Source organism: Saccostrea echinata, unplaced genomic scaffold (assembly GCF_033153115.1).
Source record: "Saccostrea echinata isolate AGI-Se365-2 ecotype Australia unplaced genomic scaffold, CSIRO_AGI_Sech_v1 ptg000009l, whole genome shotgun sequence".
NCBI lineage: Eukaryota > Metazoa > Mollusca > Bivalvia > Ostreida > Ostreidae > Saccostrea > Saccostrea echinata.
This window is the reverse complement of record NW_026889758.1, coordinates 26,729,663-26,743,594: the sequence shown is the minus strand read 5'-3', so window position 1 is coordinate 26,743,594 and position 13,932 is coordinate 26,729,663. Positions and strand designations below refer to the sequence as shown.

The 13,932-nt window shown below is 30.9% G+C and overlaps 1 long non-coding RNA gene across 1 annotated transcript; it reads right to left on the bottom strand.

Annotated features, from left to right (window-relative positions):
* Window positions 1-10,455: 10,455 nt before the first annotated feature.
* LOC133183527 (uncharacterized) lies at window positions 10,456-12,021 on the bottom strand. Its single transcript, XR_009720664.1, has 4 exons — window positions 11,939-12,021; window positions 11,185-11,433; window positions 10,990-11,082; window positions 10,456-10,524 (listed from the first exon to the last, which is right to left on the bottom strand). It is a non-coding gene; the product is annotated as an uncharacterized LOC133183527 (long non-coding RNA).
* Window positions 12,022-13,932: the final 1,911 nt, after the last annotated feature.

Sequence of the window (13,932 nt, the reverse complement as noted above, 5' to 3'; positions counted from 1 at the left end):
TGAGGATTTCTACCATATCTGGATCAAAACTCTGGGTAATCTATCCTCAGTACTGGGGAAGATTCGAGGGTTACCTCAGCGGTACATGAGGGACCAGCTTGATCCTTGTGGTACCAAGGGCAGGCTTTGGGGGTCTACCCCTGGGGGTATTATCCCCAGGTAGTTGTTTTATACCAGGGAGACAGTATAGAGTTAGGACCCGAGTCAGAACTTGAATTCCCTGTTCGTATGTGGCAGTCACTCTTGTTGGTACCAAGAGGTCTGTTCCCACCACAGTTATTTTCCCTGTGGGGGCGCTATCGCGCCAGGTTAGTAGGGAGGTCATTTTCACGGTAAGCAGGTAGCGATTCCCTGTTTTCCGCCGGTTTACTTTCATTGATATAATGTATAAATAGATTGTGACAAACGCGTGCCACGAAATGTTAATGCTGCTTGTATTATTAATAAATTGAGTTTAATTGATTTGTAGTTAATAGTTGTGAATCTGGAATTAATTACTATTTATATCAAAATTAAAATTGAGAAGCATTCTAAAATATGGCTAATTGAAAGGATTTTTTTTATCATACTGATGGGTACTTTTCCCATCGTTTATTGTCATGAATTACCTCCCTTGGAAACTCTTCTGTGATAGAAACAAAAAATGTCGGCAACCTTTCCATGTTTCGGAGCACTGACTCAAGGAAAATTCATGTTGTTTCAAGAGGGAAAAAGATTCATAAGCTTGTAATCTTGTCAACAACAAAAACCTTACGATAAATCAGGTAATACAATTTTAAAAAAAATATATTTATTTCTAAAAGCGATCATTTTTCTTCCTTATCCGAATTTTCTCCATTCATCTGTTTACGGTATAAGCTGGTAACTAAATGCATGTAAAATCCAAATGAATTATTTTTTTTTGTTTATTATCCAAAAAAATGCCACACACATTACTTCAATTTATAAATATTTTTCCTTTTTTCAGAAGTATGCAGAAACAATTATATTCATTTGATGCAAATATTTATAATAACATGAATAATGCAGTGGCGATCGAGACCGATATCTATCGAACTGGTACTGTATGTATTTTCTCTTTATTTATTTGTTATTGAAATACCCAATACCGGTATATCTATGTACATGTTATAATCACAGATTGTTTAATCATTATTTAAATTTATTTAACAGTTTTAACTTCAAAATGTTCTTAAAGTGAAACATTAATTTATATAAATACTTAAAAAAAAATTGAAATTCAGGTTGCGGGTAAGATTTTTTTTATTTTGGCGATGTATGGAGTGGGGGTGGGGTGTTTCACATTAACTTTAACAGATGCCAAACATTAAAATTTTGACATGCAAGAAAAAATTTTTAAAATCCCTGAAAAACCTTTTCAATTTCAGGATTTGAAACCAGTATCAGTTATATTAGGCACAGATGGATCTTAAGATAATACAAGTATATTATCACGTATAATAATTATTGTTTTTTTCATTTGAACCACTAGGCCAATTTCAACCAAAAGTGTTACATAGCATCCCTGGGTAAAGGAAATCCAAGTTATTCATAGAAAGGCAATACAATCTTTCAATAAGGAGAAAACCTAGTGAAAATTTAGTGGCATCTTTAAAATAACCAGAATCATTTGGCCAGATGAGTCGAAACTTATGTGAAACTTTCATTACATAGTGTAGATCCAGTTCTGTTCAAATCTTGACCTTTTTGGGGTAGGATGGGGACAAAAAGGGCAATCAAAGATTTACGTAGGGATATATAGGAAAAATCTTTAGAAATCTTCTTCTCAAGAACAGCAAAGCCTTGATCAGTCATATTGATATGGAAGCATCCTCAGGTATGTAGATTTAAATTTGTTCAAATCACATTTCTTAAAATAAATTGTGTGAAGCATCCTAATTCATGTCTTTTTGAATTCTCTATAGTTGAATACATTTCTAAAATGAACTCATCGTATCCTAGTGTGCCAATAACAAGCAAAATTATAAATGGTGTGCAATATATTTCATGAGAAAATAAAAATTCCCAAGTCTTGTAGATACAAGCTGGGTTGAGTAGGACTAAAATATGGAAGCAAATTTTACATTATACAGATCGGCTACATAAGTCATATTGCTATCCAGCATATGCATTTGTTGTGAGTGGATTCAAGTATGCATAAGTCATGGCCTCTTGATGCTAGGGTACAGCCCCAGTAAGAACATGAATGTTTCATGGGAATATAAATTGGATTGCTTTACAAAAACTTCTGAAAATAGTAGCATTGCATAGGTGGCTCAGGTGAGCAGTGTGGCCTATAGAACTCTTCTTATTAATTTTTTCTTTTAATTCATAAATTGCTAATTCGAACCAAAGGTAATATTTTAATTTTACTCAGATTAAAGGAAAAAACTATCCTTTGAGATTGTCAATTTTTCTCCATTTAAGGAAATGTAGTTTGGGCAACTTTGTTTAATATTGTTTTTGATTTTTTAAGTTTTTACACAGCAGTCAGATTCTCATGAGAGAATTTGATTGCCAGAGAGTGAAGACACAGACATGACTGAGACAAGTGAGATGACAGAAGCCACTAGCATTATGGGTCTCTCTGATTATGTTCCGAAAAGTACAGTTTGAGAAGATGAATTTTTTGAATGCTGTGACATGGGCATTGCCCTATCAAGAAACAGATGAAAATTAAATGGATTGAAGCTTTCATTGAATGAGGGATGACTAATCAATTAAAAGAAGAGAAATATTGAATTTAAGACAAATTATATAAAGGTTAAACCTAAAAAAAAAAGAAAGAAAACAATTCTCATAAATAAATTGATCATGCTTTTGTTTGAAATTTCATAAATAGTTCATTGGAATGTTACCAACATTTTTTGATAATTTAAGGATTACAAAATGTTTGTTCAGTTCTGTTGCTGTGGACCTCATTTGGTTGCTATACACAGATTACATAACTGATGCAGAAAATTGAATAAGTTTTTTAAAATTCATGTGAAATGAAACTTAAATATCTTGTTTTCTGTATATAAATACATATTCTCCTTCATTTTCTTTCAGTGTTTTGAAAATACATTGGTTACTATGCAGTAAAATGGTTGCTAAGGGCACATCACATAATTATTTCAATATTATATCACTTTATTTATTGATGTTGCAAGAGTATATTAGCAAATATACATGAAATAGTATCAACTTGGAAGAAATTGAAGGTTTTTCCCTTAAAAAAACCTTTTTAACCTTTATTTGGCGTAAAAACTTAAAATTTAACCTTTTTTCCACTAAAAAAAATGATAAAAATGCTTCTCAATTTTATGTGTCATTTTTGTAGATCAGCCTGTGTTTTGAATGATTCAGTTTCAATTTAATGCTCAACTTGTTGCAGATTATATATATATATATATATATATATATATATATATATATATATATATATATATATATATATATATATATAAGTTTAAACTAGAGAGGGAATTTTCAAATTTTTAAACTGTAAAACTGTACAAGTTTGTGTTGCCATGGCAACAGATGCCTAGGTATTTAGATTTTTGTTTACATTTTTTGGTATATTACATACCTTTAATAATATGTTCATACTTTGCTGAAGCTGATATTGGTATACTTTTAGTTAAAACATATTTATAAAATTGTTAAAATTGAAGTACTTTTTCTTATCTTACTGTGGTTTCCATGGTAACACATAATAAGGGGAAAGATAATATTTCTGTTAGTCAATCATAATTATGATTGACCAAGATAATGAAGGTATTTGACCAAAATTGCATTAATATTGCATCTAGGGATGCACACTAGTAGATTATTTGTTTGAATTATCATAACTACAGTAGTCCATTGGAGTGTCTCCAATAATTTTTGATAATTCGTAAATAACAAATGTTTGTTCAGCTCTGTTGCTATGGACATCATTTGGTTGCTATGCACAGAATATGATTGATGCTGAAATGTGAGTATGTTTTATTATTCCTAAGTGAAATAAAGCTTGTTTATCTAATTTTTTATATTTAAATACATGTTCTCCTTTATTTTTTGACACAATCTTTTGAAAATGCCTTGGTTCCTATGCAGTAAAATTGGTTGCTATGGGCACATTATAGGATTTTTATCTCATAACATCACTATATTTATTGATAATGCAAGAGTATAATAGCAAATATACATTTAAAAACTATCAATTTGGAAGAAATTGAAAGTTTTCCTCAAAATTTGCTGTGTATTCTTAACATTTTTTGAGTAAAAACACAAAATTTAACCGTTTTTTCCACAAAAACAATAAAAATGCTTCTCAATTTTATATGTCATTCTTGAAGATCAACCTGTATTGTGTAAGAATCAAATTCATTTTAATGCTCAGCTTGTTGTAGATTTTTCAATTACCGACCATAGAAGTGTTTCCGGTATTAAACTGGCACTGAACTTTTAAAGGTAAACAAATAAAAATAAATACTCTGATTATCGATCTTTAAAACTCTTTCAACGATGCATTTGCAACTTTGTTTCGTACAGGTACATACTTTTTTCTTTCTTTTCTTTTTGTTTTGTTTATACAGTCTTTTTTCTTTTTTGTTTACATTTGTGAGTGAATGTGTGTTTATGAGAGAATGCAATAGTCATGTAGTTGAATATTTCGTTTGGAGGCTGCCTAAGTTTTACAGATCAGTTTTCGTTGATGAGTGATAATATAAAAATTGTAACGGTGAACTGCCAAGGTCTAGCGACTACTCAGAAACGACAGGATGTCCTTAACTATTATAGAAAAAAGTGTTACTCTATTTTATGTCTGCAAGATACACATTTTACCTATGAAACTGAACCATTTGTAGAAGCTCAGTGGGGTTATAAGTGCTATTTTAGTTCATATAAATCTAATTCACGAGGAGTAAGTATTCTTTTTAACAACAATTTTGAATTTAAAATCCACAGAGATAAGAGAGATAAGGAAGGAAATTTAATTGCTCTTGATATTACCATTGAAGACAATAGGTTAACCCTGGTAAATGTATATGGACCAAATACTGACTGTCCGAAATTTTATGAAAAGATTCGAGATATTTTTCTAGAATTTGACAACGAATATTTTGTACTATGCGGTGATTTAAATCTTGCTCTTAATCCAGAAATAGATACATATAATTATGCAAATGTTAATAATCCAATGGCTCGCGAAAAATTGATAGAAGTTATGGAAGATTTACAAATGATTGATTATTACAGGATTTTAAATCCAGAAAAGAAAGTGTTCACATGGAGGAAAAAAAGACCTGTCAAACAAGGCCGTTTAGATTATATTTTAATATCTGAAGGTCTATCTAATGTTGTTGAAGAATTCACTGTTAAACCAGGGTACAGGTCTGTTCATTCTATTGTTGTTTTAGAATTAAAATTCAATCCCTTCATTAAAGGTCGTGGTCTATGGAAGTTTAATAATAGTATACTGAATGGCAAGGTATATGTTGAAAAAGTGAAGCAAACTATAGAAAGGGTTAGGGGTCAATATTTACAAAACAGTTTGCTGAGTTTTTGGATAGATTTGAAATGTTATATTTTAAATGCAAATAATTGTATTTTTTCAAAGAAAGAACTTCCAATTTCTCAAAGACTTGGGATTATCTCCTGTATACCCAAAGGTGATAAACCAAGACAGTTTTTAAAAAATTGGCGTCCAATTACTTTATTAAATGTCTTGTATAAACTTATATCTGGATGTTTAAGTTGTAGAATAAAGTCTACTCTAGGATTTCTGATTTCTGATGCACAAACAGGTTTCATTAAAGGTAGATATATAGGGGGAAATACCAGATTTATTTATGACTTAATGTCTTACACAGAGTTAAATAATATTCCTGGTCTGTTGATGCTAATTGATTTTGAGAAAGCATTTGACTCAATTTCATGGCCCTTTCTGTATAAAGTTTTAAAGTATTTTGGTTTTGGAAAGAACATTATCGACTGGATTAAGATCCTAAATACAAATTTTAAAGTTTCAGTTTTACAATGTGGATTTTTATCTGAACAATTTTCTATTCAAAGAGGTTGTAGGCAAGGAGATCCTGTTGCTCCCTATTTGTTTCTCCTTTGTGCTGAAATTTTGTCTATTCTCATAAAACAAAACAGAGATATAAAAGGTATAATAGTAAATGAAAAAGAACACAAAATCTCTCAATATGCAGATGATACCTCGCTTGCCCTTGATGGTTCACCAAAATCTTTGTTTGCTGCTCTTGATACATTGGATTTATTTTCACAAATATCCGGTTTAAAGATAAACAGTTCAAAGACAAAAATTATTTGGATTGGCTCGAAAAAATTTTCAAGTCAAGTTTATCATCATTCAAGATGGAAACTAGATTGGGGATCCACAACTTTTAATTTGCTTGGTATAACTTTTTCTGTAGAGCTAGAAAATATTATTGACATAAATTATAAACTTATTTTACCAAAAATTAAATCAATGATACAACAATGGAAAAGACGAATACTTACACCTATTGGTCGCGTCACCGTTGTAAAAACGCTCATTTTACCAAAACTTACTCATTTATTTATTTCCCTTCCTACCCCTAGCTATGATAAAATATCTTCATTGTGTAAAGACCTTATTGAATTCATATGGAAATCAAAAATTGATAGAGTTAAAAGAGATATAGTCACTCAAGATTATTTATCTGGAGGATTAAAGATGTTAAATGTTGATTACTTCATAAAATCATTGAAATGTACATGGGTCAAAAGATTGGTAACAGAAAGTAATAAGCCATGGCTAGACATATTTTTTGGAATTAATGGTAATGATGCTGTAAACAAATTTATGGATTTTGGTGATGCTTTTATTTTAAATAGTTTAATACCTCAAAACAATATTTTCTGGTTTGATGTTTTTACTTCATGGCTACATGTTCTGAAGAATGTAGATCAGGATGTTCATATTGAATACAAGGCTTGTAATATTCCTATATGGTATAATTCAAATATTAAGGTAGATAATAAGAGTATTTTTATAGAAAATTGGTATAAAAGTGGAGTTAAAAATATTGGAGATTTTTTGTCAGAAGATTGTTCATTTTTATCAAAATCTGCCTTCCAAGAAAAATTCAGTATTTCCAATGTAAGCTTAATGCAGTATAATAGCACAGTTTCTGCCATTTTTATATTTTTAAAGAATATGTCAATAGATGGACTGAGTTTGAAAAAACATTTTCAACCTAATTTACCTTTTTATTTTGAAAATATTTTTCACTATGAAAAATGTACAAAGAAAATTTACAATTATATAAACAAAAATGATATAATTCCTACAGCAATTCCAAAGTGGAATCAAGACTTATCTCCCTATGGAGTGGCAGATATTTGTATTAAAGCTGTTTTTAAGGTTTGTTTTAAGACTACCTCCGATTCTTCTGTACAGTGGCTACAATATAGAATTCTACATAGGATCCTCCCTGTATATTCTTATCTTAAGAAAATCAATATAAAATCTACTGACATTTGTAAGTTCTGTGCTCAGGAAACTGAAACTTTACTGCATGTATTTGTCAGTTGTGATCATATTGTATCTTTATGGAGGAACTTCAGTTTACATATATACAGAACAATTTCAAAAAGAGTTGGATTCAATGTCAGAAATATTATCCTAGGTGAATTACCACTTACTAAGGACAACAGAATTGGAAACTTTATGATACTATATACAAAACAATATATTTTTTCATGTTTACTACAACCAAAAATACCTTCATTTGCTGGTTTACTGAATTATTTGAAAATGAAACACAATATTGAAAGATGTACGAGGGCTGTTCGGAAATTATTGAGACATTTACTTTTACTCCACAGAGGACAGAGAAAAATTCATGAAAATTCGTCAACATTTTATAAAGAACAAATGAAACAAATGTGCAAAATTTCTAATTTATAGGATAATTAAATAAGGTTTGGTGAAGTTATAAACATGCATATGTCTATTGACCTGGAGCAGCATCGCTACGTCATTTTAACGTCACGTCAGCCGGAGATGTTTTCTCATGTGAAACGACCGGGAAGCGTTTATCCTTTCCTTCTATGTTATCACATATAACATTCCAAAAATCAAACTGTCTCTTTCTTAAACGATTCTTTATAAACATAAAATAAAACGTGTGCTGTTGATATCCCAGTGTAAAATATAAATGAAGTGTCATATACAGGTTGACTTAGCCTCACGCAGTACCGATTTATGCAACGCGGGTCAACGTTATTTAGTCCGTAATAATTGCTGGTCGTACGGAGCTTTTGTTTTTACTCTGGTTGAATTATTTGTAAGAAAAAAATATATACCAATGAAAAAACAAACCTTTTGACATGTTTTATGGCATTGTTATTGTTTTAGCAGGTCGTTTAGTCTGGACAAGTGTTCTCCATAGCTCGACACAAAATTTTAGGTAGCTTGCTGCGCCGCCTTGACGTCAAAATCCAGTTTGTCGTCGTTGTCAGATTTCTATACCGTGCTGAAATTTTTTAATGGTCTCCGTATTTCTAATCGAAATTCTAACAAATTTGCACAAAATGAAGACAAAATTAAATTGAAAAATTATATACATAATTTGAATTATTTTCGCTCTTACTATGGGTCCACCGGGAGTTTTAACGTTGGTGTTACATATTTTCATTAACTGATTTCGTGACTGCGCCGGGTACCCCTGCCAGTGACACATTAATATACCATTAAAAAGAAGAAATAAAATATTTGTAATATATTTCTTGCTTTTATTAATTCTAAGTGTCTGTCAAACATATATGCAAATTTTTACCGAAAGACGTTCATTAGAAAGAAGAATATCCACAATGTCTCAATAATTTCCGAACAGCCCTCGTATGTCTATTAGTAACTCAAAACTGTTTTATTTTGAAGAACAATGGATTTTGTGGAAAAATATTTTGAACAAATGTAAGATAATGTGACAAGTTTTTGATATTTAGTTTATGATAGAAACAATTGTTGATAAGCTGATTACTATGAAGCAACCTCCATATTAATTTAAAAGGCAAATGGATGTATGAATGGGTGTGTGAGTGCTAAATATCCATTGTAATTTTGCTGCTAATTTAATTTGATTTTGTATGTTATAAAATGGATAATTAAAAAAAAAATTTGAAAAAAAAAAGATTTTATATATATAAGTTTAAACTTGAGAGGTAATTTTCAATTCTTCAAACTGTAAAACTGTACAATATTTGTGTTGCCATGGCAACAGATGCCTAGGTATTTAGATTTGCTTTTAAACTTTTTTGTATACTTTACATCTTTAATAATTAGCATAAAGTCTGTTGTAGGTGATAACTGTATTATTTTTCTAAAAATATTCTTTAAAAAAAGTGAAAATTGAAGCATGATTTCTTAACTTCCAGTGGTTTCCATGGCAACACTTAATAAGGGAAAAAAAATAATAGTTTTGTTGGTCAAACATCATTTTCATATATGTAAAAGTTGTTTACTATGAACACTTTTTACAACCAATAAAAGAAAACAGGAGGTTAAAATTTTAAGTTTCCATCTGAAGCTTGATGATTCGTGACATTCTCTCTTAATATTAGTAACAAAAAGGTGAAGATAACAAACAGTGATCAATGTAGAATAAAATCTACAAACAATATAAATTTGTGAACAGGGTATAAAACATGGACCCCCGGAAATTACAGAGGTGGGATCAGGTGCTTAGGAGTAGTAAGCATCCCCTGTTTACCAGTCATACCAATCGAGGGTCATATGTATTAATCAGTCAAATTTATTATGAAAACAAAAGTCTGTGTAATAGTGGTATAGGCGGAGTTAACCCCAGTATTATAGAATGAATGGCAGTGTTTTTGTTTTGTTATGGAAAACTAGAAAGATATATCCGATCAAAAAATAAACCAGGAGATGCTCAATGACACTATACATGTATATCTAAGATTCTGTGAAAGTCTCATTAAATTTTATGCTGTGGTAAAAAGGGGAGTTGCGGATAAAAGATGGGTACCCCAAAGCGTAATGGACGGATGGATAAACATCCCCATCACTATAAATTCCCAACTATTCACCCGGGGGTGGGGGTGGAGGGTGGGGGGTTATAATAAAGAAATTTGACGATGGAAAAGCTGAAGTCATCTTTTGTCATACAATTTAGTTGTTAGTTGGCCCTTATCGTCTAAAGTCAGTAAAATATTCAAACATGACACAAATGTGAGACTCTTTGGTGTTCTTTTTTTCAAAGGATATATGAAAATGTTTCAATAATTTCTTCTTTCCAGCATTCTTGATCCCTCTTATATGAGCATCGTAAATAACAATTGAAAAAGATATAACAAACTTTGGTCTTAGGCTAAATAATCAGAATTGTTATAAAGTTTTTCTCATCCTCACATGTCTTACAGATAAATTCAAAATCAGCTTTCAAAACATAAATAAATAGATGAAAAAGAAGAGAAAACATGTACAGTAATTTATTCTATATTTGTTACAGGCAGTCAATTATATACACCCCTTTCCTATTATGTCTGAAAAAAGAAAGAAAGAAAATAGTCTGTATATCTTTATCTCAGAAACACAGATGCTTAAACCATTGATATAGCACTTGGAATGCACAGAATAATATCACGCAATTACTCTTCAAATTATTCTTTTTTATTAATTCATGATTTATTTTGCATTAGAATGTACTTCATATTGAACATTAGTTATTTATTTATTTCCAATACGTGTAAGAAAAATTGTAGATACACTAAGTGGTACTTGTAAATTACTACAATACATTTTTTAAAAAAATTATAATAATTAATACTTGATTGTCTCAAAAGCGGGAGCAGATGGTAAAACTTTGATTGATCCATACTTAATATTTTTAAATAACACACTGTGCCTGAAGATAACAAATCAAGAGATTTAAACAAAGATTTTAAACGTAAATAAGTATGTGTTCATAAAACGGACCTACATAATCTCCAAAAAAAAATAATACAAACCTTATTCCATTTATTTACGGCCGTCATAAGAAGAGTCGTTGCTGAGAGTCAAGGAGGCAATCAACAAGGGAGCAAAGATCGCTAGCAGAACAACTGCAAAAAAAGATTTATAGAGCGAGAAAAAAAATAAATAAATAAATCGTTTTTTTAGGCCATAATCTTTCAAAAGAATTTTACTATAGATTCATTACTTACAGATGATTATGATGGGGATTATCGAACCAGCGTTGGATCCGCCACCCAAACCGACACCATATCCACCAACAGGTTGTACACCGTATGTAACATAATATGGCTGTTGTGCTGCGTAATATAGCGGTCTTGGTTGATAGTAATATTGTTTATAGGCACCCAAATAGTTGTGATTTAATCCATGCCCATATCCCCCAGCAGAAACACAGGCAAACACTCCCAATAGAATCGATATAGCTAGTGTGACTTTCACTACAATGTCACATAAATGTTCATATATACAAAATCACATGAATGTTCATACAATCTTCTCTTCTTCTTTTTTTTTTTTTTTTTTTTTTAAATCGGATTTTATTTTATCAAATAAACCCTGCCATAAACCCTGCTATAAAACTATGTTAAGTCATAAATGCAGGATACATTTGATTAAATAAAATCTGTCAAAAGGACAATATGCTAATTTCCCAAAATATCTATTAATTTCCCCCACGTGTTTTAATTTTCAAAATACTGCTGTATATATTATAGGGTAATTAAAAAAGGAACTGGTAATTTAAAAAGGAACTTATATTATTTAGAGAATACTGCAATAGCATGTAAACTGTTATAATCAGTTTGAGAATTATTTTGAACTGTTGTTGTGTAGTGTTTAATAGCAATATAAATATATATGCCAGGAAACTTTTCATATTAAAAAAAAATTCAACTTACGATATGTAATGTTTTGGAAAATTTAAAGATTTAAAAATAAGCTTACTTTTGATATTTGAATCAAGGAGGACAAAAATCCAAGATCCTATATGTGTTATCTGAACACAAACAGCTTTTATAAAGATACGAACACCTTGCACTCCCAGAAAGAGCAACCAATTAAAAAACATTACATTTTCTCTGTACACCATAACGATAAGAGGGATATTTTACAGGTACGATGTCTCGATGAAGAGGTTAACCATAATAAATCGCATGTCAATAAAATAAGCAAAAAGGAAGTTCAGCTTCATACAAATGTTATCGGGTAAATAATGATCCAACTATCCTTTCATTAACGCTTGATTTGTTTAGTGAGATATTGCATTGGATTTATATATTGAATTCTGATGAAAGTGTTACTTTTTTATTTTAAAGTTATATTATTTTTTTTTAAGAATGTGGTTGTCATTTGAAATCAATTACTGTACCATTACCACGGAAACCTTTCTCAGATATAAAAGTTAAAGGAATCGAGGAATTAAATTAAAAGAAAAAGAATAAAAACTAGAGCAAAGCTCGTTGCTGGAGCAACAAGCAGGTCTTCCGTCCAATTCTGCGAAGAAAATAAAGGAAATCGACAGAAATGCAAATTAATATGTACAAAAGAGCACTGTTCTGAAGAGCGTTCGACTTATAATAATGTGAGAAGTCTTCAGTTTTTGATATTTGTAAAAAAAAAAAAAAGAAGCCACTGGTAGCTACTTCCGGTTTTGACCGGAAGTGACGTCGATCGATGAAAAATAAAGTCTGACGTCTCTAATGACTTTTACCAATCAAATACGTGCCAATACCTACAAAAATAAGCTTTTTCTAACTATTTCCGGTTTAACCGGAAGTGATGTCAATCAACGAAAAATGAGTTTGGACGCTTTCGATCATTCAAATAACCCATTTAAGTGTCAAAAACTACAAAAATATGCATTTTCTGATTACTTCCGGTTTTACCGGAAGTGACGTCATAAGGCTACTTTTGACATTCTTACCAGCTGCCACTTGTTATTTTGAACAACTTTACTTCAATAATGTATCACAAATTTTCAATAGTTATTGGAATATTGAGAAAAAACTTTCGGCCCCTCTAGATCCCTAATTTTAGGGGCCAGCCCCTATTTCTTGTTATTGGATGAAAGATCTTGTAGTTTTACACAAATTTTGTTCTACATGTTTTAACAAATTATATACAGGTAAAGAGATATTGTAGGAAAGACGTTGAAAATTTTGAAATTTACAATATGCCTTTTTTCGGACCATAGCGAGCGCCGACGTGCGGCATTTCCGGTAAAAATGAAAAGCATTACGCATATCTACAGACATAGATCTATCATACCTGAAAGGTTCATGTTTCTATCTAGAGCCATTCATGAGAAAATTTCCGGACAACCCGACCCTTTAAAAATCTTTAAATCGGCAATATCTCCGGACCGGAAGTGAAGTCATCAAAAAAGAAAAAAACGCATAAGGTTCAAGTAAGGATACATAAGTCCTGAAAGTTTCACGAAAATCTATCGAGCCGTTTTTGAGAAATCGCGTGCACAAAATCGGTAAGAAAAAAAAAAACAATAATAAAAGTGAAAAAGAAACCTAAGAATAACAAGAAGGTCTTCCGTAGAAGACGGAAGACCTTAATTAAAGGACCCCAAATAGAAATGTATTATCATTATAAAGCACATGGCATATTAAATGTATATACTATGCTGTGAAATTAATTGTAGGAAAACAGATCAATTCGAATTTTAAAAAGAGACCAACTGATGTTATTATCCTGCATTTACATTGGTTTTGTGTTGTCATCCATCACAGGTTAAGCAATCTTCTGTATGCAAAGTGGGAGGCCATATCGATATAGCGGGAGTTGAATTCAAAGATAGTATATTTTGTTTATGTTTCTTGAAATGAAGACATTCATGCAAGATGCATGTGCACATAGAAAATGCCAGTTACATGTTTCAAAAGTGGCATCCCTTGCGCATCAAAAGGAGAAAAGAAATCGCATTTTTT